This window comes from Puntigrus tetrazona, unplaced genomic scaffold (genome assembly GCF_018831695.1).
Source record: "Puntigrus tetrazona isolate hp1 unplaced genomic scaffold, ASM1883169v1 S000001001, whole genome shotgun sequence".
Lineage (NCBI taxonomy): Eukaryota > Metazoa > Chordata > Actinopteri > Cypriniformes > Cyprinidae > Puntigrus > Puntigrus tetrazona.
The window spans coordinates 1-25381 of NW_025048596.1; the positions used below are offsets into that span (position 1 = coordinate 1).

Consider the following 25381-nt stretch of genomic DNA (forward strand, 5'->3'; position numbering starts at 1 on the left):
CAGGTGCTGTATGTTTTGAGTTTTTTCACTACTTATCTAATACACTGGTCCTTAGTGTGGCCAAAGTTTGACCAACTCTTTGCTTTCCTTACTGCTTATTTAATTCAATTGCCTTTAAAGTAGCTGTTCTTTAAACAGAGTTTGACTGTTTTTAACTACTTAACTAATGCTCTTATCTTTAATGTAGCTCATTTTGAAGTATTTTTTGTATTTTATTCATTACTTTTCTAGTATAATTGCACTTAGTGTGCCTCACCCTAAAAATAGGGGCTTTTTGCAGCAGCTTTTAGTTTACGTGCCACACCACCCTCTGTTCACGCCTGATCTCGTCTGATCTCAGAAGCTAAGCAGAGTTGGGTCTAGTTAGTACTTGGATGGGAGACTGCCTAGGAATACCAGGTGCTGTAAGTTTTTGAGTTTTTTCACTACTTATCTAATACACTGGCCCTTAGTGTGGCCAAAGTTTGACCAGCTTCTTTGCTTTCCCTTACTGCTTATTTAATTCAATTGCCTTTAAAGTAGCTGTTCTTTAAACAGAGTTTGACTGTTTTTAACTACTTAACTAATGCTCTTATCTTTAATGTAGCTCATTTTGAAGTATTTTTTTGTATTTCATTCATTACTTATCTAGTATAATGGCACTTAGTGTGCCTCACCTTAAAATAGGGGCTTTTTGCAGCAGCTTTCGCTACGGCCATACCACCCTGTTCACGCCTGATCTCCTTCTGATCTCAGAAGCTACAGAGTTGGGCCTAGTTAGTACTTCTGGATGGGAGACTGCCTAGGAATACCAGGTGCTGTAAGTTTTTGAGTTTTTCACTACTTATCTAATACACTGGCCCTTAGTGTGGCCAAAGTTTGACCAGCTCTTTGCTTTCCTTACTGCTTATTTAATTCAATTGCCTTTAAAGTAGCTGTTCTTTAAACAGAGTTTGACTGTTTTTAACTACTTAACTAATGCTCTTATCTTTAATGTAGCTCATTTTGAAGTATTTTTTTGTATTTCATTCATTACTTATCTAGTATAATGGCACTTAGTGTGCCTCACCTTAAAATAGGGGCTTTTTGCAGCAGCTTTCGCTTTCACGGCCATACTCACACTCTGTTCACGCCTGATCTCGCTCTGATCTCAGAAGCTAAGCAGAGTTGGGCCTAGTTAGTACTTGGATGGGAGACTGCCTAGGAATACCAGGTGCTGTAAGTTTTGAGTTTTTCACTACTTATCTAATACACTGGCCCTTAGTGTGGCCAAAGTTTGACCAGCTCTTTGCTTTCCCTTACTGCTTATTTAATTCAATTGCCTTTAAAGTAGCTGTTCTTTAAACAGAGTTTGACTGTTTTTAACTACTTAACTAATGCTCTTATCTTTAATGTAGCTCATTTTGAAGTATTTTTTTTGTATTTCATTCATTACTTATCTAGTATAATGGCACTTAGTGTGCCTCACCTTAAAATAGGGGGCTTTTTGCAGCAGCTTTCACGGCCATACCACCCTGTTCACGCCTGATCTCGCCTGATCTCAGAAGCTACAGAGTTGGGCCTAGTTAGTACTTGGATGGGAGACTGCCTAGGAATACCAGGTGCTGTAAGTTTTTGAGTTTTTTCACTACTTATCTAATACACTGGCCCTTAGTGTGGCCAAAGTTTGACCAGCTCTTTGCTTTCCCTTACTGCTTATTTAATTCAATTGCCTTTAAAGTAGCTGTTCTTTAAACAGAGTTTGACTGTTTTTAACTACTTAACTAATGCTCTTATCTTTAATGTAGCTCATTTTGAAGTATTTTTTTGTATTTCATTCATTACTTATCTAGTATAATGGCACTTAGTGTGCCTCACCTTAAAATAGGGGGCTTTTTGCAGCAGCTTTCGCCACGGCCATACCACCCTGTTCACGCCTGATCTCGTCTGATCTCAGAAGCTAAGCAGAGTTGGGCCTAGTTAGTACTTGGATGGGAGACTGCCTAGGAATACCAGGTGCTGTAAGTTTTTGAGTTTTTTCACTACTTATCTAATACACTGGCCCTTAGTGTGGCCAAAGTTTGACCAGCTCTTTGCTTTCCTTACTGCTTATTTAATTCAATTGCCTTTAAAGTAGCTGTTCTTTAAACAGAGTTTGACTGTTTTTAACTACTTAACTAATGCTCTTATCTTTAATGTAGCTCATTTTGAAGTATTTTTTTTTGTATTTCATTCATTACTTATCTAGTATAATGGCACTTAGTGTGCCTCACCTTTAAAAATAGGGGCTTTTTGCAGCAGCTTTCGCTTACGGCCATACCACCCTGTTCACGCCTGATCTCGCCTGATCTCAGAAGCTAAGCAGAGTTGGGCCTAGTTAGTACTTGGATGGGAGACTGCCTAGGAATACCAGGTGCTGTAAGTTTTTGAGTTTTTTCACTACTTATCTAATACACTGGCCCTTAGTGTGGCCAAAGTTTGACCAGCTCTTTGCTTTCCTTTACTGCTTATTTAATTCAATTGCCTTTAAAGTAGCTGTTCTTTAAACAGAGTTTGACTGTTTTTAACTACTTAACTAATGCTCTTATCTTTAATGTAGCTCATTTTGAAGTATTTTTTTGTATTTCATTCATTACTTATCTAGTATAATGGCACTTAGTGTGCCTCACCTTAAAATAGGGGCTTTTTGCAGCAGCTTTCGCTTACGCCATACCACCCTGTTCACGCCTGATCTCGCCTGATCTCAGAAGCTAAGCAGAGTTGGGCCTAGTTAGTACTTGGATGGGAGACTGCCTAGGAATACCAGGTGCTGTAAGTTTTGAGTTTTTTCACTACTTATCTAATACACTGGCCCTTAGTGTGGCCAAAGTTTGACCAGCTCTTTGCTTTCCTTACTGCTTATTTAATTCAATTGCCTTTAAAGTAGCTGTTCTTTAAACAGAGTTTGACTGTTTTTAACTACTTAACTAATGCTCTTATCTTTAATGTAGCTCATTTTGAAGTATTTTTTTGTATTTCATTCATTACTTATCTAGTATAATGGCACTTAGTGTGCCTCACCTTAAAATAGGGGCTTTTTGCAGCAGCTTTCACTTGCCATACCACCCTGTTCACGCCTGATCTCGCCTGATCTCAGAAGCTAAGCAGAGTTGGGCCTAGTTAGTACTTGGATGGGAGACTGCCTAGGAATACCAGGTGCTGTAAGTTTTTGAGTTTTTTCACTACTTATCTAATACACTGGCCCTTAGTGTGGCCAAAGTTTGACCAGCTCTTTGCTTTCCTTACTGCTTATTTAATTCAATTGCCTTTAAAGTAGCTGTTCTTTAAACAGAGTTTGACTGTTTTTAACTACTTAACTAATGCTCTTATCTTTAATGTAGCTCATTTTGAAGTATTTTTTTGTATTTCATTCATTACTTATCTAGTATAATGGCACTTAGTGTGCCTCACCTTAAAATAGGGGCTTTTGCAGCAGCTTTCTACACGGCCATACCACCCTGTTCACGCCTGATCTCGCCTGATCTCAGAAGCTAAGCAGAGTTGGGCCTAGTTAGTACTTGGATGGAGACTGCCTAGGAATACCAGGTGCTGTAAGTTTTGAGTTTTTCACTACTTATCTAATACACTGGCCCTTAGTGTGGCCAAAGTTTGACCAGCTCTTTGCTTTCCTTACTGCTTATTTAATTCAATTGCCTTTAAAGTAGCTGTTCTTAAACAGAGTTTGACTGTTTTTAACTACTTAACTAATGCTCTTATCTTTAATGTAGCTCATTTTGAAGTATTTTTTGTATTTCATTCATTACTTATCTAGTATAATGGCACTTAGTGTGCCTCACCTTAAAATAGGGGCTTTTTGCAGCAGCTTTTCGCACGGCCATACCACCCTGTTCACGCCTGATCTCGCCTGATCTCAGAAGCTACAGAGTTGGGCCTAGTTAGTACTTGGATGGGAGACTGCCTAGGAATACCAGGTGCTGTAAGTTTTTGAGTTTTTTCACTACTTATCTAATACACTGGCCCTTAGTGTGGCCAAAGTTTGACCAGCTCTTTGCTTTCCTTACTGCTTATTTAATTCAATTGCCTTTAAAGTAGCTGTTCTTTAAACAGAGTTTGACTGTTTTTAACTACTTAACTAATGCTCTTATCTTTAATGTAGCTCATTTTGAAGTATTTTTTTGTATTTCATTCATTACTTATCTAGTATAATGGCACTTAGTGTGCCTCACCTTAAAATAGGGGCTTTTTGCAGCAGCTTTTTGCCACGGCCATCCCACCCTGTTCACGCCTGATCTCGCCTGATCTCAGAAGCTAAGCAGAGTTGGGCCTAGTTAGTACTTGGATGGGAGACTGCCTAGGAATACCAGGTGCTGTAAGTTTTGAGTTTTTTCACTACTTATCTAATACACTGGCCCTTAGTGTGTGGCCAAAGTTTGACCAGCTCTTTGCTTTCCCTTACTGCTTATTTAATTCAATTGCCTTTAAAGTAGCTGTTCTTAAACAGAGTTTGACTGTTTTTAACTACTTAACTAATGCTCTTATCTTTAATGTAGCTCATTTTGAAGTATTTTTTTGTATTTCATTCATTACTTATCTAGTATAATGGCACTTAGTGTGCCTCACCTTAAAATAGGGCTTTTTGCAGCAGCTTTCTTACGGCCATACCACCCTGTTCACGCCTGATCTCGCCTGATCTCAGAAGCTAAGCAGAGTTGGGCCTAGTTAGTACTTGGATGGGAGACTGCCTAGGAATACCAGGTGCTGTAAGTTTTGAGTTTTTTCACTACTTATCTAATACACTGGCCCTTAGTGTGGCCAAAGTTTGACCAGCTCTTTGCTTTCCTTACTGCTTATTTAATTCAATTGCCTTTAAAGTAGCTGTTCTTTAAACAGAGTTTGACTGTTTTTAACTACTTAACTAATGCTCTTATCTTTAATGTAGCTCATTTTGAAGTATTTTTTTGTATTTCATTCATTACTTATCTAGTATAATGGCACTTAGTGTGCCTCACCTTAAAATAGGGGGCTTTTTGCAGCAGCTTTCGCTTACGGCCATACCACCCTGTTCACGCCTGATCTCGCCTGATCTCAGAAGCTAAGCAGAGTTGGGCCTAGTTAGTACTTGGATGGGAGACTGCCTAGGAATACCAGGTGCTGTAAGTTTTTGAGTTTTTTCACTACTTATCTAATACACTGGCCCTTAGTGTGGCCAAAGTTTGACCAGCTCTTTGCTTTCCCTTACTGCTTATTTAATTCAATTGCCTTTAAAGTAGCTGTTCTTTAAACAGAGTTTGACTGTTTTTAACTACTTAACTAATGCTCTTATCTTTAATGTAGCTCATTTTGAAGTATTTTTTTGTATTTCATTCATTACTTATCTAGTATAATGGCACTTAGTGTGCCTCACCTTAAAATAGGGGCTTTTGCAGCAGCTTTCGCACGGCCATACCACCCTGTTCACGCCTGATCTCGCCTGATCTCAGAAGCTAAGCAGAGTTGGGCCTAGTTAGTACTTGGATGGGAGACTGCCTAGGAATACCAGGTGCTGTAAGTTTTGAGTTTTTTCACTACTTATCTAATACACTGGCCCTTAGTGTGGCCAAAGTTTGACCAGCTCTTTGCTTTCCCTTACTGCTTATTTAATTCAATTGCCTTTAAAGTAGCTGTTCTTTAAACAGAGTTTGACTGTTTTTAACTACTTAACTAATGCTCTTATCTTTAATGTAGCTCATTTTGAAGTATTTTTTTGTATTTCATTCATTACTTATCTAGTAATGGCACTTAGTGTGCCTCACCTTAAAATAGGGCTTTTTGCAGCAGCTTCGCACGGCCATACCACCCTGTTCACGCCTGATCTCGCCTGATCTCAGAAGCTAAGCAGAGTTGGGCCTAGTTAGTACTTGGATGGGAGACTGCCTAGGAATACCAGGTGCTGTAAGTTTTGAGTTTTTTCACTACTTATCTAATACACTGGCCCTTAGTGTGGCCAAAGTTTGACCAGCTCTTTGCTTTCCTTACTGCTTATTTAATTCAATTGCCTTTAAAGTAGCTGTTCTTTAAACAGAGTTTGACTGTTTTTAACTACTTAACTAATGCTCTTATCTTTAATGTAGCTCATTTTGAAGTATTTTTTTGTATTTCATTCATTACTTATCTAGTATAATGGCACTTAGTGTGCCTCACCTTAAAAGGGGGGCTTTTGCAGCAGCTTTCGCTTACGGCCATACCACCCTGTTCACGCCTGATCTCGCCTGATCTCAGAAGCTACAGAGTTGGGCCTAAGTTAGTACTTGGATGGGAGACTGCCTAGGAATACCAGGTGCTGTAAGTTTTGAGTTTTTTCACTACTTATCTAATACACTGGCCCTTAGTGTGGCCAAAGTTTGACCAGCTCTTTGCTTTCCTTACTGCTTATTTAATTCAATTGCCTTTAAAGTAGCTGTTCTTTAAACAGAGTTTGACTGTTTTTAACTACTTAACTAATGCTTATCTTTAATGTAGCTCATTTTGAAGTATTTTTTTGTATTTCATTCATTACTTATCTAGTATAATGGCACTTAGTGTGCCTCACCTTAAAATAGGGGCTTTTTGCAGCAGCTTTCGCTTACGGCCATACCACCCTGTTCACGCCTGATCTCGCCTGATCTCAGAAGCTACAGAGTTGGGCCTAGTTAGTACTTGGATGGGAGACTGCCTAGGAATACCAGGTGCTGTAAGTTTTGAGTTTTTTCACTACTTATCTAATACACTGGCCCTTAGTGTGGCCAAAGTTTGACCAGCTCTTTGCTTTCCTTACTGCTTATTTAATTCAATTGCCTTTAAAGTAGCTGTTCTTTAAACAGAGTTTGACTGTTTTTAACTACTTAACTAATGCTCTTATCTTTAATGTAGCTCATTTTGAAGTATTTTTTTGTATTTCATTCATTACTTATCTAGTATAATGGCACTTAGTGTGCCTCACCTTAAAATAGGGGCTTTTTGCAGCAGCTTTCGCTTACGGCCATACCACCTCCTTCACGCCTGATCTCGCCTGATCTCAGAAGCTAAGCAGAGTTGGGCCTAGTTAGTACTTGGATGGGAGACTGCCTAGGAATACCAGGTGCTGTAAGTTTTGAGTTTTTTCACTACTTATCTAATACACTGGCCTCTAGTGTGGCCAAAGTTTGACCAGCTCTTTGCTTTCCTTTACTGCTTATTTAATTCAATTGCCTTTAAAGTAGCTGTTCTTTAAACAGAGTTTGACTGTTTTTAACTACTTAACTAATGCTCTTATCTTTAATGTAGCTCATTTTGAAGTATTTTTTTATTTTTTGTATTTCATTCATTACTTATCTAGTATAATGGCACTTAGTGTGCCTCACCTTAAAATAGGGGCTTTTGCAGCAGCTTTCGCACGGCCATACCACCCTGTTCACGCCTGATCTCGCCTGATCTCAGAAGCTACAGAGTTGGGCCTAGTTAGTACTTGGATGGGAGACTGCCTAGGAATACCAGGTGCTGTAAGTTTTGAGTTTTTTCACTACTTATCTAATACACTGGCCCTTAGTGTGGCCAAAGTTTGACCAGCTCTTTGCTTTCCTTTACTGCTTATTTAATTCAATTGCCTTTAAAGTAGCTGTTCTTTAAACAGAGTTTGACTGTTTTTAACTACTTAACTAATGCTCTTATCTTTAATGTAGCTCATTTTGAAGTATTTTTTTGTATTTCATTCATTACTTATCTAGTATAATGGCACTTAGTGTGCCTCACCTTAAAATAGGGGCTTTTGCAGCAGCTTTCGCTACGGCCATCCCACCCTGTTCACGCCTGATCTCGCCTGATCTCAGAAGCTAAGCAGAGTTGGGCCTAGTTAGTACTTGGATGGGAGACTGCCTAGGAATACCAGGTGCTGTAAGTTTTTGAGTTTTTTCACTACTTATCTAATACACTGGCCCTTAGTGTGGCCAAAGTTTGACCAGCTCTTTGCTTTCCTTACTGCTTATTTAATTCAATTGCCTTTAAAGTAGCTGTTCTTTAAACAGAGTTTGACTGTTTTTAACTACTTAACTAATGCTCTTATCTTTAATGTAGCTCATTTTGAAGTATTTTTTTGTATTTCATTCATTACTTATCTAGTATAATGGCACTTAGTGTGCCTCACCTTAAAATAGGGGCTTTTTGCAGCAGCTTTCGCTTACGGCCATACCACCCTGTTCACGCCTGATCTCGCCTGATCTCAGAAGCTAAGCAGAGTTGGGCCTAGTTAGTACTTGGATGGGAGACTGCCTAGGAATACCAGGTGCTGTAAGTTTTGAGTTTTTTCACTACTTATCTAATACACTGGCCCTTAGTGTGGCCAAAGTTTGACCAGCTCTTTGCTTTCCTTACTGCTTATTTAATTCAATTGCCTTTAAAGTAGCTGTTCTTTAAACAGAGTTTGACTGTTTTTAACTACTTAACTAATGCTCTTATCTTTAATGTAGCTCATTTTGAAGTATTTTTTTGTATTTCATTCATTACTTATCTAGTATAATGGCACTTAGTGTGCCTCACCTTAAAATAGGGGCTTTTGCAGCAGCTTTCGCACGGCCATACCCACCCTGTTCACGCCTGATCTCGCCTGATCTCAGAAGCTACAGAGTTGGGCCTAGTTAGTACTTGGATGGGAGACTGCCTAGGAATACCAGGTGCTGTAAGTTTTGAGTTTTTTCACTACTTATCTAATACACTGGCCCTTTAGTGTGGCCAAAGTTTGACCAGCTCTTTGCTTTCCTTACTGCTTATTTAATTCAATTGCCTTTAAAGTAGCTGTTCTTTAAACAGAGTTTGACTGTTTTTAACTACTTAACTAATGCTCTTATCTTTAATGTAGCTCATTTTGAAGTATTTTTTGTATTTCATTCATTACTTATCTAGTATAATGGCACTTAGTGTGCCTCACCTTAAAATAGGGGCTTTTGCAGCAGCTTTCACTTACGGCCATACCACCCTGTTCACGCCTGATCTCGCCTGATCTCAGAAGCTAAGCAGAGTTGGGCCTAGTTAGTACTTGGATGGGAGACTGCCTAGGAATACCAGGTGCTGTAAGTTTTGAGTTTTTTCACTACTTATCTAATACACTGGCCCTTAGTGTGGCCAAAGTTTGACCAGCTCTTTGCTTTCCTTTACTGCTTATTTAATTCAATTGCCTTTAAAGTAGCTGTTCTTTAAACAGAGTTTGACTGTTTTTAACTACTTAACTAATGCTCTTATCTTTAATGTAGCTCATTTTGAAGTATTTTTTGTATTTCATTCATTACTTATCTAGTATAATGGCACTTAGTGTGCCTCACCTTAAAAAATAGGGGCTTTTTGCAGCAGCTGCTTTACGGCCATACCACCCTGTTCACGCCTGATCTCGCCTGATCTCAGAAGCTACAGAGTTGGGCCTAGTTAGTACTTGGATGGGAGACTGCCTAGGAATACCAGGTGCTGTAAGTTTTTGAGTTTTTTCACTACTTATCTAATACACTGGCCCTTAGTGTGGCCAAAGTTTGACCAGCTCTTTGCTTTCCCTTACTGCTTATTTAATTCAATTGCCTTTAAAGTAGCTGTTCTTTAAACAGAGTTTGACTGTTTTTAACTACTTAACTAATGCTCTTATCTTTAATGTAGCTCATTTTGAAGTATTTTTTTGTATTTCATTCATTACTTATCTAGTATAATGGCACTTAGTGTGCCTCACCTTAAAATAGGGGGCTTTTGCAGCAGCTTTCGCTTACGGCCATACCACCCTGTTCACGCCTGATCTCGCCTGATCTCAGAAGCTAAGCAGAGTTGGGCCTAGTTAGTACTTGGATGGGAGACTGCCTAGGAATACCAGGTGCTGTAAGTTTTGAGTTTTTTCACTACTTATCTAATACACTGGCCCTTAGTGTGGCCAAAGTTTGACCAGCTCTTTGCTTTCCCTTACTGCTTATTTAATTCAATTGCCTTTAAAGTAGCTGTTCTTTAAACAGAGTTTGACTGTTTTTAACTACTTAACTAATGCTCTTATCTTTAATGTAGCTCATTTTGAAGTATTTTTTGTATTTCATTCATTACTTATCTAGTATAATGGCACTTAGTGTGCCTCACCTAAAAATAGGGGCTTTTTGCAGCAGCTTTCGCTTACGGCCATACCACCCTGTTCACGCCTGATCTCGCCTGATCTCAGAAGCTACAGAGTTGGGCCTAGTTAGTACTTGGATGGGAGACTGCCTAGGAATACCAGGTGCTGTAAGTTTTTGAGTTTTTTCACTACTTATCTAATACACTGGCCCTTAGTGTGGCCAAAGTTTGACCAGCTCTTTGCTTTCCTTACTGCTTATTTAATTCAATTGCCTTTAAAGTAGCTGTTCTTTAAACAGAGTTTGACTGTTTTTAACTACTTAACTAATGCTCTTATCTTTAATGTAGCTCATTTTGAAGTATTTTTTGTATTTCATTCATTACTTATCTAGTATAATGGCACTTAGTGTGCCTCACCTTAAAATAGGGGCTTTTGCAGCAGCTTTCGCTTACGGCCATACCACCCTGTTCACGCCTGATCTCGCCTGATCTCAGAAGCTAAGCAGAGTTGGGCCTAGTTAGTACTTGGATGGGAGACTGCCTAGGAATACCAGGTGCTGTAAGTTTTTGAGTTTTTCACTACTTATCTAATACACTGGCCCTTAGTGTGGCCAAAGTTTGACCAGCTCTTTGCTTTCCTTACTGCTTATTTAATTCAATTGCCTTTAAAGTAGCTGTTCTTTAAACAGAGTTTGACTGTTTTTAACTACTTAACTAATGCTCTTATCTTTAATGTAGCTCATTTTGAAGTATTTTTTTGTATTTCATTCATTACTTATCTAGTATAATGGCACTTAGTGTGCCTCACCTTAAAATAGGGGCTTTTGCAGCAGCTTTCGCACGGCCATCCCACCCTGTTCACGCCTGATCTCGCCTGATCTCAGAAGCTAAGCAGAGTTGGGCCTAGTTAGTACTTGGATGGGAGACTGCCTAGGAATACCAGGTGCTGTAAGTTTTTGAGTTTTTTCACTACTTATCTAATACACTGGCCTTAGTGTGGCCAAAGTTTGACCAGCTCTTTGCTTTCCCTTACTGCTTATTTAATTCAATTGCCTTTAAAGTAGCTGTTCTTAAACAGAGTTTGACTGTTTTTAACTACTTAACTAATGCTCTTATCTTTAATGTAGCTCATTTTGAAAGTATTTTTTGTATTTCATTCATTACTTATCTAGTATAATGGCACTTAGTGTGCCTCACCTTAAAATAGGGGCTTTTTGCAGCAGCTTTCACTTACGGCCATCCCACCCTGTTCACGCCTGATCTCGCCTGATCTCAGAAGCTACAGAGTTGGGCCTAGTTAGTACTTGGATGGGAGACTGCCTAGGAATACCAGGTGCTGTAAGTTTTTGAGTTTTTTCACTACTTATCTAATACACTGGCCCTTAGTGTGGCCAAAGTTTGACCAGCTCTTTGCTTTCCTTTACTGCTTATTTAATTCAATTGCCTTTAAAGTAGCTGTTCTTTAAAACAGAGTTTGACTGTTTTTAACTACTTAACTAATGCTCTTATCTTTAATGTAGCTCATTTTGAAGTATTTTTTTGTATTTCATTCATTACTTATCTAGTATAATGGCACTTAGTGTGCCTCACCTTAAAATAGGGGCTTTTTGCAGCAGCTTTCGCTACGGCCATCCCACCCTGTTCACGCCTGATCTCGCCTGATCTCAGAAGCTAAGCAGAGTTGGGCCTAGTTAGTACTTGGATGGGAGACTGCCTAGGAATACCAGGTGCTGTAAGTTTTGAGTTTTTTCACTACTTATCTAATACACTGGCCCTTAGTGTGGCCAAAGTTTGACCAGCTCTTTGCTTTCCCTTACTGCTTATTTAATTCAATTGCCTTTAAAGTAGCTGTTCTTTAAACAGAGTTTGACTGTTTTTAACTACTTAACTAATGCTCTTATCTTTAATGTAGCTCATTTTGAAGTATTTTTTGTATTTCATTCATTACTTATCTAGTATAATGGCACTTAGTGTGCCCTCACCTTAAAATAGGGGCTTTTGCAGCAGCTTTCGCTTACGGCCATACCACCCTGTTCACGCCTGATCTCGCCTGATCTCAGAAGCTACAGAGTTGGGCCTAGTTAGTACTTGGATGGGAGACTGCCTAGGAATACCAGGTGCTGTAAGTTTTGAGTTTTTTCACTACTTATCTAATACACTGGCCCTTAGTGTGGCCAAAGTTTGACCAGCTCTTTGCTTTCCCTTACTGCTTATTTAATTCAATTGCCTTTAAAGTAGCTGTTCTTTAAACAGAGTTTGACTGTTTTTAACTACTTAACTAATGCTCTTATCTTTAATGTAGCTCATTTTGAAGTATTTTTGTATTTCATTCATTACTTATCTAGTATAATGGCACTTAGTGTGCCTCACCTTAAAATAGGGGCTTTTTGCAGCAGCTTTTCGCTTACGGCCATACCACCCTGTTCACGCCTGATCTCGCCTGATCTCAGAAGCTAAGCAGAGTTGGGCCTAGTTAGTACTTGGATGGGAGACTGCCTAGGAATACCAGGTGCTGTAAGTTTTTGAGTTTTTTCACTACTTATCTAATACACTGGCCCTTAGTGTGGCCAAAGTTTGACCAGCTCTTTGCTTTCCTTACTGCTTATTTAATTCAATTGCCTTTAAAGTAGCTGTTCTTTAAACAGAGTTTGACTGTTTTAACTACTTAACTAATGCTCTTATCTTTAATGTAGCTCATTTTGAAGTATTTTTTGTATTTCATTCATTACTTATCTAGTATAATGGCACTTAGTGTGCCTCACCTTAAAATAGGGGCTTTTTGCAGCAGCTTTCGCTTACGCCATACCACCCTGTTCACGCCTGATCTCGCCTGATCTCAGAAGCTAAGCAGAGTTGGGCCTAGTTAGTACTTGGATGGGAGACTGCCTAGGAATACCAGGTGCTGTAAGTTTTTGAGTTTTTTCACTACTTATCTAATACACTGGCCCTTAGTGTGGCCAAAGTTTGACCAGCTCTTTGCTTTCCTTACTGCTTATTTAATTCAATTGCCTTTAAAGTAGCTGTTCTTTAAACAGAGTTTGACTGTTTTTAACTACTTAACTAATGCTCTTATTTTTAATGTAGCTCATTTTGAAGTATTTTTTTGTATTTCATTCAATACTTATCTAGTATAATGGCACTTAGTGTGCCTCACCTTAAAATAGGGGCTTTTTGCAGCAGCTTTCTGCTTACGGCCATACCACCCTGTTCACGCCTGATCTCGCCTGATCTCAGAAGCTACAGAGTTGGGCCTAGTTAGTACTTGGATGGGAGACTGCCTAGGAATACCAGGTGCTGTAAGTTTCTGAGTTTTTTCACTACTCATCTAATACACTGGCCCTTAGTGTGGCCAAAATTTTGACCAGCTCTTTGCTTTCCCTTACTGCTTATTTAATTCAATTGCCTTTAAAGTAGCTGTTCTTTAAACAGAGTTTGACTGTTTTTAACTACTTAACTAATGCTCTTATCTTTAATGTAGCTCATTTTGAAGTATTTTTTGTATTTCATTCATTACTTATCTAGTATAATGGCACTTAGTGTGCCTCACCTTAAAATAGGGGCTTTTTGCAGCAGCTTTCGCACGGCCATACCACCCTGTTCACGCCTGATCTCGCCTGATCTCAGAAGCTAAGCAGAGTTGGGCCTAGTTAGTACTTGGATGGGAGACTGCCTAGGAATACCAGGTGCTGTAAGTTTTGAGTTTTTTCACTACTTATCTATCTAATACACTGGCCCTTAGTGTGGCCAAAGTTTGACCAGCTCTTTGCTTTCCTTTACTGCTTATTTAATTCAATTGCCTTTAAAGTAGCTGTTCTTTAAACAGAGTTTGACTGTTTTTAACTACTTAACTAATGCTCTTATCTTTAATGTAGCTCATTTTGAAGTATTTTTTTGTATTTCATTCATTACTTATCTAGTATAATGGCACTTAGTGTGCCTCACCTTAAAATAGGGGCTTTTTGCAGCAGCTTTCGCACGGCCATACCACCCTGTTCACGCCTGATCTCGCCTGATCTCAGAAGCTTAAGCAGAGTTGGGCCTAGTTAGTACTTGGATGGGAGACTGCCTAGGAATACCAGGTGCTGTAAGTTTTTGAGTTTTTTCACTACTTATCTAATACACTGGCCCTTAGTGTGGCCAAAGTTTGACCAGCTCTTTGCTTTCCCCTTACTGCTTATTTAATTCAATTGCCTTTAAAGTAGCTGTTCTTTAAACAGAGTTTGACTGTTTTTAACTACTTAACTAATGCTCTTATCTTTAATGTAGCTCATTTTGAAGTATTTTTTTGTATTTCATTCATTACTTATCTAGTATAATGGCACTTAGTGTGCCTCACCTTAAAATAGGGGCTTTTTGCAGCAGCTTTTCACACGGCCATACCACCCTGTTCACGCCTGATCTCGCCTGATCTCAGAAGCTAAGCAGAGTTGGGCCTAGTTAGTACTTGGATGGGAGACTGCCTAGGAATACCAGGTGCTGTAAGTTTTGAGTTTTTTCACTACTTATCTAATACACTGGCCCTTAGTGTGGCCAAAGTTTGACCAGCTCTTTGCTTTCCTTACTGCTTATTTAATTCAATTGCCTTTAAAGTAGCTGTTCTTTAAACAGAGTTTGACTGTTTTTAACTACTTAACTAATGCTCTTATCTTTAATGTAGCTCATTTTGAAGTATTTTTTGTATTTCATTCATTACTTATCTAGTATAATGGCACTTAGTGTGCCTCACCTTAAAATAGGGGCTTTTGCAGCAGCTTTCACACGGCCATACCACCCTGTTCACGCCTGATCTCGCCTGATCTCAGAAGCTACAGAGTTGGGCCTAGTTAGTACTTGGATGGGAGACTGCCTAGGAATACCAGGTGCTGTAAGTTTTTGAGTTTTTTCACTACTTATCTAATACACTGGCCCTTAGTGTGGCCAAAGTTTGACCAGCTCTTTGCTTTCCTTACTGCTTATTTAATTCAATTGCCTTTAAAGTAGCTGTTCTTTAAACAGAGTTTGACTGTTTTTAACTACTTAACTAATGCTCTTATCTTTAATGTAGCTCATTTTGAAGTATTTTTTGTATTTCATTCATTACTTATCTAGTATAATGGCACTTAGTGTGCCTCACCTTAAAATAGGGGCTTTTGCAGCAGCTTTCACTTACGGCCATACCACCCTGTTCACGCCTGATCTCGCCTGATCTCAGAAGCTAAGCAGAGTTGGGCCTAGTTAGTACTTGGATGGGAGACTGCCTAGGAATACCAGGTGCTGTAAGTTTTTGAGTTTTTTCACTACTTATCTAATACACTGGCCCTTAGTGTGGCCAAAGTTTGACCAGCTCTTTGCTTTCCTTACTGCTTATTTAATTCAATTGCCTTTAAAGTAGCTGTTCTTTAAACAGAGTTTGACTGTTTTTAACTACTTAACTAATGCTCTTATCTTTAATGTAGCTCATTTTGAAGTATTTTTTTGTATTTCATTCATTACTTATCTAGTATAATGGCACTTAGTGTGCCTCACCTTAAAATAGGGGCTTTTTGCAGCAGCTTTCGCTTACGGCCATACCACCCTGTTCACGCCTGATCTCGCCTGATCTCAGAAGCTAAGCAGAGTTGGGCCTAGTTAGTACTTGGATGGGAGACTGCCTAGGAATACCAGGTGCTGTAAGTTTTTGAGTTTTTTCACTACTTATCTAATACACTGGCCCTTAGTGTGGCCAAAGTTTGACCAGCTCTTTGCTTTCCTTACTGCTTATTTAATTCAATTGCCTTTAAAGTAGCTGTTCTTTAAACAGAGTTTGACTGTTTTTAACTACTTAACTAATGCTCTTATCTTTAATGTAGCTCATTTTGAAGTATTTTTTTGTATTTCATTCATTACTTATCTAGTATAATGGCACTTAGTGTGCCTCACCTTAAAAATAGGGGCTTTTTGCAGCAGCTTTCGCTTACGGCCATACCACCCTGTTCACGCCTGATCTCGCCTGATCTCAGAAGCTAAGCAGAGTTGGGCCTAGTTAGTACTTGGATGGGAGACTGCCTAGGAATACCAGGTGCTGTAAGTTTTTGAGTTTTTTCACTACTTATCTAATACACTGGCCCTTAGTGTGGCCAAAGTTTGACCAGCTCTTTGCTTTCCTTACTGCTTATTTAATTCAATTGCCTTTAAAGTAGCTGTTCTTCTTTAAACAGAGTTTGACTGTTTTTAACTACTTAACTAATGCTCTTATCTTTAATGTAGCTCATTTTGAAGTATTTTTTTGTATTTCATTCATTACTTATCTAGTATAATGGCACTTAGTGTGCCTCACCTTAAAATAGGGGCTTTTTGCAGCAGCTTTCGCTTACGGCCATACCACCCTGTTCACGCCTGATCTCGCCTGATCTCAGAAGCTAGCAGAGTTGGGCCTAGTTAGTACTTGGATGGGAGACTGCCTAGGAATACCAGGTGCTGTAAGTTTTTTTGAGTTTTTTCACTACTTATCTAATACACTGGCCCTTAGTGTGGCCAAAGTTTGACCAGCTCTTTGCTTTCCTTACTGCTTATTTAATTCAATTGCCTTTAAAGTAGCTGTTCTTTAAACAGAGTTTGACTGTTTTTAACTACTTAACTAATGCTCTTATCTTTAATGTAGCTCATTTTGAAGTATTTTTTTGTATTTCATTCATTACTTATCTAGTATAATGGCACTTAGTGTGCCTCACCTTAAAATAGGGGCTTTTGCAGCAGCTTTCTTACGGCCATACCACCCTGTTCACGCCTGATCTCGCCTGATCTCAGAAGCTACAGAGTTGGGCCTAGTTAGTACTTGGATGGGAGACTGCCTAGGAATACCAGGTGCTGTAAGTTTTTGAGTTTTTTCACTACTTATCTAATACACTGGCCCTTAGTGTGGCCAAAGTTTGACCAGCTCTTTGCTTTCCCTTACTGCTTATTTAATTCAATTGCCTTTAAAGTAGCTGTTCTTTAAACAGAGTTTGACTGTTTTTAACTACTTAACTAATGCTCTTATCTTTAATGTAGCTCATTTTGAAGTATTTTTTTGTATTTCATTCATTACTTATCTAGTATAATGGCACTTAGTGTGCCTCACCTTAAAATAGGGCTTTTTGCAGCAGCTTTCACTACGGCCATACCACCCTGTTCACGCCTGATCTCGCCTGATCTCAGAAGCTAAGCAGAGTTGGGCCTAGTTAGTACTTGGATGGGAGACTGCCTAGGAATACCAGGTGCTGTAAGTTTTTGAGTTTTTCACTACTTATCTAATACACTGGCCCTTAGTGTGGCCAAAGTTTGACCAGCTCTTTGCTTTTCCTTACTGCTTATTTAATTCAATTGCCTTTAAAGTAGCTGTTCTTTAAACAGAGTTTGACTGTTTTTAACTACTTAACTAATGCTCTTATCTTTAATGTAGCTCATTTTGAAGTATTTTTTTGTATTTCATTCATTACTTATCTAGTATAATGGCACTTAGTGTGCCTCACCTTAAAATAGGGGCTTTTTGCAGCAGCTTTCGCTTACGGCCATACCACCCTGTTCACGCCTGATCTCGCCTGATCTCAGAAGCTAAGCAGAGTTGGGCCTAGTTAGTACTTGGATGGGAGACTGCCTAGGAATACCAGGTGCTGTAAGTTTTTTGAGTTTTTTCACTACTTATCTAATACACTGGCCCTTAGTGTGGCCAAAGTTTGACCAGCTCTTTGCTTTCCCTTTACTGCTTATTTAATTCAATTGCCTTTAAAGTAGCTGTTCTTTAAACAGAGTTTGACTGTTTTTAACTACTTAACTAATGCTCTTATCTTTAATGTAGCTCATTTTGAAGTATTTTTTTGTATTTCATTCATTACTTATCTAGTATAATGGCACTTAGTGTGCCTCACCTTAAAATAGGGGCTTTTGCAGCAGCTTTCACACGGCCATACCACCCTGTTCACGCCTGATCTCGCCTGATCTCAGAAGCTAAGCAGAGTTGGGCCTAGTTAGTACTTGGATGGGAGACTGCCTAGGAATACCAGGTGCTGTAAGTTTTGAGTTTTTTCACTACTTATCTAATACACTGGCCCTTAGTGTGGCCAAAGTTTGACCAGCTCTTTGCTTTCCTTACTGCTTATTTAATTCAATTGCCTTTAAAGTAGCTGTTCTTTAAACAGAGTTTGACTGTTTTTAACTACTTAACTAATGCTCTTATCTTTAATGTAGCTCATTTTGAAGTATTTTTTTGTATTTCATTCATTACTTATCTAGTATAATGGCACTTAGTGTGCCTCACCTTAAAATAGGGGCTTTTGCAGCAGCTTTCGCTTACGGCCATACCACCCTGTTCACGCCTGATCTCGCCTGATCTCAGAAGCTACAGAGTTGGGCCTAGTTAGTACTTGGATGGGAGACTGCCTAGGAATACCAGGTGCTGTAAGTTTTGAGTTTTTTCACTACTTATCTAATACACTGGCCCTTAGTGTGGCCAAAGTTTGACCAGCTCTTTGCTTTCCTTTACTGCTTATTTAATTCAATTGCCTTTAAAGTAGCTGTTCTTTAAACAGAGTTTGACTGTTTTTAACTACTTAACTAATGCTCTTATCTTTAATGTAGCTCATTTTGAAGTATTTTTTGTATTTCATTCATTACTTATCTAGTATAATGGCACTTAGTGTGCCTCTCACCTTAAAATAGGGGCTTTTTGCAGCAGCTTTCGCTTACGGCCATACCACCCTGTTCACGCCTGATCTCGCCTGATCTCAGAAGCTAAGCAGAGTTGGGCCTAGTTAGTACTTGGATGGGAGACTGCCTAGGAATACCAGGTGCTGTAAGTTTTTGAGTTTTTTCACTACTTATCTAATACACTGGCCCTTAGTGTGGCCAAAGTTTGACCAGCTCTTTGCTTTCCTTTACTGCTTATTTAATTCAATTGCCTTTAAAAGTAGCTGTTCTTTAAACAGAGTTTGACTGTTTTTAACTACTTAACTAATGCTCTTATCTTTAATGTAGCTCATTTTGAAGTATTTTTTTGTATTTCATTCATTACTTATCTAGTATAATGGCACTTAGTGTGCCTCACCTTAAAATAGGGGCTTTTTGCAGCAGCTTTCGCACGGCCATCCCACCCTGTTCACGCCTGATCTCGCCTGATCTCAGAAGCTACAGAGTTGGGCCTAGTTAGTACTTGGATGGGAGACTGCCTAGGAATACCAGGTGCTGTAAGTTTTTGAGTTTTTTCACTACTTATCTAATACACTGGCCCTTAGTGTGGCCAAAGTTTGACCAGCTCTTTGCTTTCCTTACTGCTTATTTAATTCAATTGCCTTTAAAGTAGCTGTTCTTTAAACAGAGTTTGACTGTTTTTAACTACTTAACTAATGCTCTTATCTTTAATGTAGCTCATTTTGAAGTATTTTTTTGTATTTCATTCATTACTTATCTAGTATAATGGCTACTTAGTGTGCCTCACCTTAAAATAGGGCTTTTTGCAGCAGCTTTCGCTTACGGCCATACCACCCTGTTCACGCCTGATCTCGCCTGATCTCAGAAGCTAAGCAGAGTTGGGCCTAGTTAGTACTTGGATGGGAGACTGCCTAGGAATACCAGGTGCTGTAAGTTTTTGAGTTTTTTCACTACTTATCTAATACACTGGCCCTTAGTGTGGCCAAAGTTTGACCAGCTCTTTGCTTTCCTTACTGCTTATTTAATTCAATTGCCTTTAAAGTAGCTGTTCTTTAAACAGAGTTTGACTGTTTTTAACTACTTAACTAATGCTCTATCTTTAATGTAGCTCATTTTGAAGTATTTTTTGTATTTTATTCATTTTCTAGTATAATTCGTAATTTCTAGTGCGCCCCACCCTAAAATAGGGCTTTTCGCAGCAGCTTTAGGCCACGCCACACCACCCTGTTCACGCCCTGATCTCGCTCTTGATCTCAGGCTGCCAGTTGGGCCCAGTTAGTACTTGGATGGGAGACTGCCTAGGAATACTGTGTGCCAGTTTTTGAGTTTTTTCACTACTTATCTACACACTGTTCTTAGTGTGGGCCAAAGTTTGACTTTACAGCTTTGCTTTCCCCTAATACTGCTTATTTAATTCAATTGCTCTAAAGTAGCTGTTCTTTTAAACAGAGCTTGACTGTTTTTAACTACTTAACTAATGCCCTATCTTTAATGTAGCTCCATTTTGAAGCATTTTTTGCATTTCATTCGTACTTATCTAGTATAATGGTACTTAGTGTGCCTCACCTTAAAATAGGGCTTTTTGCAGCAGTTTTCTGCCACGTGCCATACCACCTTCTGTTCACGCCTGATCTCATCTGATCTCCAGAAGCCACTAAGAGTTGGGCCTAGTTAGTAATTTGATGGGAGACTGCCTTAGGAATGCCAGATGCTGTAATGTTTTTGAGTTTTTTCACTGCTCATCTCACACATCATCCCTTTAGTGTGGCCAAAGTTTGACCAGCCTTTGCTTTCCCTTACTGCTTATTTAATCTAACGGTTCTTAAAGTAGCTGTTCTTTAAACAGAGTTTGACTGTTTTTAACTACTAACTAACGCTCTGTATCTTTAATGTAGCTCATTTTAAAGCATTTTTTTGTATTTCATTCATTACTTATCTAGTATACTGGCAATTCTTAGTGTGCCCCACCTTAAAATAGGGGCTTTTGCAGTAAGTTTCACACGGCCATACTGACCCTGTTCACGCCTCGATCTCGCCTTGATCTCAGAAGCTGCAGAGAGCTGGGCCCAGTTAGTACTCTGGATGGGAGACTGCCTTAGGAATACCAGGTGCTGTAAGTTTTGGAGTTTTTCTACCACTCATCTAATACACTGGTCTCTCTCAGTGGGGCCAAAGTTTGACTCAGCTCTTTGCTTTCCCCCTTACTGCTTATTTTGATAAAATCTGCTCAAAGTAGCTGTTCTTTAAACAGAGTTTGACTGTTTTGACCCACTTAATCAATGCTCTTATCTCTTAATGTAGTTCATTTTAAAGTATTTTTTTGTATTTGCATTCATTACTTATTCAGTAGTTAATGGCACTTGTAGTGTGCTCCACCTTAAAATAGGGCTTTTTGCAGCAGCTTTCATTACGGCCATCCAACTCCTGTTCACGCCTGATATTGTCCGATCTCAGAAGCTGTTGGTGAGTTGGGCCTAGTTAGTAATTTCTTGGATGGGAGACTGCCCAGGGGAATACCAGGTGCTGTAAGTTTTCTTGAGTTTTTTCACTACTTATCTAATAATACACTGGTCTCTTGTAGTGTGGCCAAAGTTTGACCAGCGCCTTGCTTTCCCTTACACTGCTTATTTTTGAATTCAATTGGCTTTAAAGTAGCTGTTCTTTAAAGATAGCTCTGACTGTTTTTAACTACTTAACTAATGCTTCCATTCTTAATGGGTCTCAGCCTTTGAAGTGCATTTTTGCATTTCATTCATTACTTTATCTAGTAGTATAATGGCACGTAGTGTGCCTCACCTTAAAAATATTGTTAGGCTTTTTTGCAGCAGTTTTCGCTACGACCATACTACTCCTGTTCACACTCTTGATCTCGCTCTTGATCTCAGAAGCTACAGCAGTGCTGGGCTTGAAGTTGCACTTGGATGGGAGACAGCCTAGGACTACCAGGTGCTAAAACAAGTTTCTTGAGTTTTTTTCACTACTTCATCTAATACACTGGTCTCTTATAGTGTGGCCAAAGTTTGACTAGCTCTTTGCTTTCTCCCTTACTGCTTATTTAATTCAATTGCCTTTTAAAGTAGCTGTTCATTAAAACAGAGTTTAATTGTTTTAATCTACTTAACTAATGCTCTTATCTTTATTGTAGCTCATTTTGAAGTATTTTTTGTATTTCATTCATTACTTATCTAGCATAATGTACCTCAGTGTACCCACCCTAAAAATAGGGCTTTTTGCAGCAGCTTTCATTATGGCCATACCACCCTGTTCACGCCTGATCTCGCCTGATCTCAGAAGCTAAGCAGAGTTGGGCCTAGTTAGTACTTGGATGGGAGACTTCCTAGGAATACCAGGTGCTGTAAGTTTTTGAGTTTTTTCACTACTTATCTAATACACTGGCTCTTAGTGTGGCTACAAAGTTTGACCAGCTCTTTGCTTTCCTTACTGCTTATTTAATTCAATTGCCTTTTAAAGTAGCTGTTCTTTAAAACAGAGTTTGACTGTTTTTAACTACTTAACTAATGCTCTTATCTTAATGTAAAGTTCATTTTTAAAGTATTTTTTTGTATTTCATTCATTACTTATCTAGTATAATGGCACTTAGTGTGCCTCACCTTAAAAATAGGGGCTTTTGCAGCAGCTTTCTGCTTATGCACATAAATTAATTCTGTTCATGCCTGATCTCTGTCTGATCTCAGAAGCTTAGCAGAGTTGGGGCCTAGTTAGTACTTGATGGGAGACTGCCTAGGAATACCAGGTGCTTTTAAGTTTTTCAGTTTTTTCACTACTTATCTAATACACTGGCCTCTTAGTGTGGCCAAAGTTTGACCAGCTCTTTGCTTTCCCTTTACTGCTTATTTAATTCAATTGCCTTTAAAGTAGCTGTTCTTTAAACAGAGTTTGACTGTTTTTTAACTACTTAACTAATGCTCTTATCTTTAATGTAGCTCATTTTGAAGTATTTTTTGTATTTCATTCATTACTTATCTAGTATAATGGCACTTAGTGTGCCTCACCTTAAAAATAGGGGCTTTTCGCAGCAGCTTCTCTCGCTATGGCCATACCACCCCTGTTCACGCCTGATCTCGCCTGATCTCAGAAGCTAAGCAGAGTTGGGCCCAGTTAGTACTTCTGGATGGGAGACTGCCCAGGAACACCAGGTGCTGTAAGTTTTTCAGTTTTTTCACCACTTATCTAATACACTGGCCCTTTAGTGTGGCCAAAGTTTGACCAGCTCTTTTGCTTTCCCTTACTGCTTATTTAATTCAATTGCCTTTAAAGTAGCTGTTCTTTAAACAGAGTTTGACTGTTTTTAACTACTTAACTAATGCTCTTATCTTTAATGTAGCTCATTTTGAAGTATTTTTTGTATTTCATTCATTACTTATCTAGTATAATGGCACTTAGTGTGCCTCACCCAAAAAAGGGGGCTTTTTGCAGCAGCTTTGCTTATGGCCATACCACCCTGTTCACGCCTGATCTCGGGCCCGATCTCAGAAGTTAAGCAGAGTTGGGCCTAGTTAGTAATTTCTGGATGAGACTGCCTAGGAATACCAGGTGCTGTAAGTTTTGAGTTTTTTCACTACTTATCTAATACACTGGCCCTTAGTGTGGCCAAAGTTTGACCAGCTCTTTGCTTTCCTTTACTGCTTATTTAATTCAATTGCCTTTAAAGTAGCTGTTCTTTAAACAGAGTTTGACTGTTTTTAACTACTTAACTAATGCTCTTATCTTTAATGTAGCTCATTTTTTGAAGCATTTTTTTGTATTTCATTCATTACTTATCTAGTATAATGGCACCCTAGTGTGTCTCACCTTAAAATAGGGGTTTTTTGCAGCAGCTTTCGCTTATTACCATACCACTCTGTTCATGCCTGATCTGGTCTGATCTCTGTAGTTTAGCAGAGTTGGGCCTAGTTAGTACTTGGATGGGAGACTGCCTAGGAATACCAGGTGCTGTAAGTTTTTTCAGTTTTTTCACCACTTATCTAATACACTGGTTCTTAGTGTGGCCAAAGTTTGACCAGCTCTTTTGCTTTCCCCTTACTGCTTATTTAATTCAATTGCCTTTAAAGTAGCTGTTCTTTAAACAGAGTTTGACTGTTTTTAACTACTTAACTAATGCTCTTATCTCTTAATGTAGCTCATTTTGAAGCATTTTTTTGTATTTCATTCATTACTTATCTAGTATAATGGCACTTAGTGTGTTCTCACCTTAAAAAGGGGCTTTTTGCAGCAGCTTTCGCTTATGGCCATACCACCCTGTTCACGCCTGATCTCGGCCTGATCTCAGAAGTTAAGCAGAGTTGGGCCTAGTTAGTACTTTCTGATGGGAGACTGCCTAGGAATACCAGGTGCTGTTAGTTTTGAGTTTTTTCACTACTTATCTAATACACTGGCTCTTAGTGTGGCCAAAGTTTGACCAGCTCTTTGCTTTCCTTACTGCTTATTTAATCTCAATTGCCTTTAAAGTAGCTGTTCTTTAAACAGAGTTTGACTGTTTTTAACTACTTAACTAATGCTCTTATCTTTAATGTAGCTCATTTTAAAGCATTTTTTTGTATTTCATTCATTACTTATCTAGTATAATGGCAATTAATGTGCCTCTACCTTAAAATAGGGGGCTTTTGCAGCAGCTTTCGCTACGGCCATCCCACCCTGTTCACGCCTGATCTCGTCGTCTGATCTCAGAAGCTAAGCAGAGTTTGGCCTAGTTAGTACTTTGGATGTAGAGACTGCCTAGGAATACCAGGTGCTGTAAGTTTTTGAGTTTGTTCACTACTTATCTAATACACTGGCCCTTAGTGTGGCCAAAGTTTGACCAGCTTCTTTGCTTTCCCTTACTGCTTATTTAATTCAATTGCCTTTTTAAAGTAGCTGTTCTTTAAAGATAGTTTGACTGTTTTTAACTACTTAACTAATGCCTTATCTTTAATGTAGCTCATTTTGAAGTATTTTTTGTATTTCATTCATTATTTATTCAGTAGAATGGCACTTAGTGTGCCTCACCTTAAAAAAGGGGCTTTTGCAGCAGCTTTCGCCACGGCCATCCCACCCTGTTCACGCCTGATTTCGCCTGATCTCAGTTGCCAAGAGTTGGGCCTAGTTAGTACTTGGATGGAGACTGCCTAGGAATACCAGGTGCTGTAAGTTTTTGAGTTTTTCTCACTACGTATCTAATACACTGGCCCTTAGTGTGGCCAAAGTTTGACCAGCTCTTGCTTCTCTCATACTGCTTATTTAATTCAATTGCCTTTAAAGTAGCTGTTCTTTAAACAGAGTTTGACTGTTTTTAACTACTTAACTAATGCTCTTATCTTTAATGTAGCTCATTTTTAAAGTATTTTTTTGTATTTCATTCATTACTTATCTAGTATAATGGCACTTAGTGTGCCTCACCTTAAAATAGGGGCTTTTGCAGCAGCTTTCGCTTACGGGCCATCCCATCTCTGTTCACGCCTGATCTCGGGCCCGATCTCAGAAGCTAAGCAGAGTTGGGCCTAGTTAGTACTCCTGGATGGAGACTGCCTAGGAATACCAGGTGCTGTAAGTTTTTGAGTTTTTTCACTACTTATCTAATACACTGGCCCTTAGTGTGGCCAAAGTTTGACCAGCTCTTTGCTTTCCTTACTGCTTATTTAATTCAATTGCCTTTAAAGTAGCTGTTCTTTAAACAGAGTTTGACTGTTTTTAACTACTTAACTAATGCTCTTATCTT

The 25381-nt window shown here is 38.9% G+C and overlaps 50 pseudogenes; all 50 read left to right on the forward strand.

Moving 5' to 3' along the window:
* Positions 1 to 289: 289 nt before the first annotated feature.
* LOC122340219 lies at positions 290 to 411 on the forward strand (annotated as a pseudogene).
* A 670-nt stretch (positions 412 to 1081) lies between these two features.
* Positions 1082 to 1204, forward strand: LOC122340211 (annotated as a pseudogene).
* Positions 1205 to 1475: 271 nt separating this feature from the next.
* Positions 1476 to 1592, forward strand: LOC122340220 (annotated as a pseudogene).
* A 275-nt stretch (positions 1593 to 1867) lies between these two features.
* On the forward strand, positions 1868 to 1986 carry LOC122340258 (annotated as a pseudogene).
* Positions 1987 to 2264: 278 nt separating this feature from the next.
* Positions 2265 to 2383, forward strand: LOC122340260 (annotated as a pseudogene).
* Positions 2384 to 2658: 275 nt separating this feature from the next.
* On the forward strand, positions 2659 to 2776 carry LOC122340262 (annotated as a pseudogene).
* A 273-nt stretch (positions 2777 to 3049) lies between these two features.
* Positions 3050 to 3165, forward strand: LOC122340209 (annotated as a pseudogene).
* A 272-nt stretch (positions 3166 to 3437) lies between these two features.
* On the forward strand, positions 3438 to 3555 carry LOC122340214 (annotated as a pseudogene).
* Positions 3556 to 3824: 269 nt separating this feature from the next.
* On the forward strand, positions 3825 to 3941 carry LOC122340224 (annotated as a pseudogene).
* A 274-nt stretch (positions 3942 to 4215) lies between these two features.
* Positions 4216 to 4334, forward strand: LOC122340212 (annotated as a pseudogene).
* A 272-nt stretch (positions 4335 to 4606) lies between these two features.
* Positions 4607 to 4725, forward strand: LOC122340239 (annotated as a pseudogene).
* A 274-nt stretch (positions 4726 to 4999) lies between these two features.
* On the forward strand, positions 5000 to 5118 carry LOC122340272 (annotated as a pseudogene).
* Positions 5119 to 5390: 272 nt separating this feature from the next.
* LOC122340252 lies at positions 5391 to 5509 on the forward strand (annotated as a pseudogene).
* Positions 5510 to 5777: 268 nt separating this feature from the next.
* LOC122340253 lies at positions 5778 to 5896 on the forward strand (annotated as a pseudogene).
* A 272-nt stretch (positions 5897 to 6168) lies between these two features.
* On the forward strand, positions 6169 to 6286 carry LOC122340217 (annotated as a pseudogene).
* A 271-nt stretch (positions 6287 to 6557) lies between these two features.
* LOC122340269 lies at positions 6558 to 6674 on the forward strand (annotated as a pseudogene).
* Positions 6675 to 6947: 273 nt separating this feature from the next.
* Positions 6948 to 7066, forward strand: LOC122340261 (annotated as a pseudogene).
* A 278-nt stretch (positions 7067 to 7344) lies between these two features.
* Positions 7345 to 7461, forward strand: LOC122340225 (annotated as a pseudogene).
* A 272-nt stretch (positions 7462 to 7733) lies between these two features.
* Positions 7734 to 7852, forward strand: LOC122340199 (annotated as a pseudogene).
* A 274-nt stretch (positions 7853 to 8126) lies between these two features.
* On the forward strand, positions 8127 to 8245 carry LOC122340204 (annotated as a pseudogene).
* Positions 8246 to 8905: 660 nt separating this feature from the next.
* Positions 8906 to 9024, forward strand: LOC122340198 (annotated as a pseudogene).
* A 273-nt stretch (positions 9025 to 9297) lies between these two features.
* Positions 9298 to 9414, forward strand: LOC122340206 (annotated as a pseudogene).
* Positions 9415 to 9689: 275 nt separating this feature from the next.
* LOC122340215 lies at positions 9690 to 9808 on the forward strand (annotated as a pseudogene).
* Positions 9809 to 10081: 273 nt separating this feature from the next.
* On the forward strand, positions 10082 to 10198 carry LOC122340270 (annotated as a pseudogene).
* Positions 10199 to 10470: 272 nt separating this feature from the next.
* Positions 10471 to 10589, forward strand: LOC122340226 (annotated as a pseudogene).
* A 270-nt stretch (positions 10590 to 10859) lies between these two features.
* Positions 10860 to 10978, forward strand: LOC122340276 (annotated as a pseudogene).
* A 273-nt stretch (positions 10979 to 11251) lies between these two features.
* On the forward strand, positions 11252 to 11368 carry LOC122340205 (annotated as a pseudogene).
* A 275-nt stretch (positions 11369 to 11643) lies between these two features.
* LOC122340200 lies at positions 11644 to 11762 on the forward strand (annotated as a pseudogene).
* A 273-nt stretch (positions 11763 to 12035) lies between these two features.
* LOC122340271 lies at positions 12036 to 12152 on the forward strand (annotated as a pseudogene).
* Positions 12153 to 12425: 273 nt separating this feature from the next.
* On the forward strand, positions 12426 to 12544 carry LOC122340231 (annotated as a pseudogene).
* A 272-nt stretch (positions 12545 to 12816) lies between these two features.
* LOC122340263 lies at positions 12817 to 12934 on the forward strand (annotated as a pseudogene).
* A 275-nt stretch (positions 12935 to 13209) lies between these two features.
* Positions 13210 to 13326, forward strand: LOC122340273 (annotated as a pseudogene).
* Positions 13327 to 13599: 273 nt separating this feature from the next.
* Positions 13600 to 13718, forward strand: LOC122340254 (annotated as a pseudogene).
* Positions 13719 to 13994: 276 nt separating this feature from the next.
* Positions 13995 to 14114, forward strand: LOC122340213 (annotated as a pseudogene).
* Positions 14115 to 14389: 275 nt separating this feature from the next.
* On the forward strand, positions 14390 to 14508 carry LOC122340247 (annotated as a pseudogene).
* A 269-nt stretch (positions 14509 to 14777) lies between these two features.
* On the forward strand, positions 14778 to 14894 carry LOC122340223 (annotated as a pseudogene).
* A 272-nt stretch (positions 14895 to 15166) lies between these two features.
* LOC122340238 lies at positions 15167 to 15285 on the forward strand (annotated as a pseudogene).
* Positions 15286 to 15559: 274 nt separating this feature from the next.
* On the forward strand, positions 15560 to 15678 carry LOC122340232 (annotated as a pseudogene).
* Positions 15679 to 15953: 275 nt separating this feature from the next.
* On the forward strand, positions 15954 to 16072 carry LOC122340233 (annotated as a pseudogene).
* A 277-nt stretch (positions 16073 to 16349) lies between these two features.
* Positions 16350 to 16467, forward strand: LOC122340264 (annotated as a pseudogene).
* Positions 16468 to 16740: 273 nt separating this feature from the next.
* LOC122340277 lies at positions 16741 to 16857 on the forward strand (annotated as a pseudogene).
* A 274-nt stretch (positions 16858 to 17131) lies between these two features.
* LOC122340250 lies at positions 17132 to 17249 on the forward strand (annotated as a pseudogene).
* Positions 17250 to 17523: 274 nt separating this feature from the next.
* Positions 17524 to 17642, forward strand: LOC122340234 (annotated as a pseudogene).
* Positions 17643 to 17916: 274 nt separating this feature from the next.
* LOC122340248 lies at positions 17917 to 18035 on the forward strand (annotated as a pseudogene).
* Positions 18036 to 18307: 272 nt separating this feature from the next.
* Positions 18308 to 18424, forward strand: LOC122340274 (annotated as a pseudogene).
* A 275-nt stretch (positions 18425 to 18699) lies between these two features.
* On the forward strand, positions 18700 to 18818 carry LOC122340235 (annotated as a pseudogene).
* Positions 18819 to 19483: 665 nt separating this feature from the next.
* LOC122340236 lies at positions 19484 to 19602 on the forward strand (annotated as a pseudogene).
* A 2307-nt stretch (positions 19603 to 21909) lies between these two features.
* Positions 21910 to 22028, forward strand: LOC122340242 (annotated as a pseudogene).
* Positions 22029 to 23509: 1481 nt separating this feature from the next.
* Positions 23510 to 23628, forward strand: LOC122340222 (annotated as a pseudogene).
* A 279-nt stretch (positions 23629 to 23907) lies between these two features.
* LOC122340207 lies at positions 23908 to 24029 on the forward strand (annotated as a pseudogene).
* The last annotated feature ends 1352 nt before the right edge of the window (positions 24030 to 25381 follow it).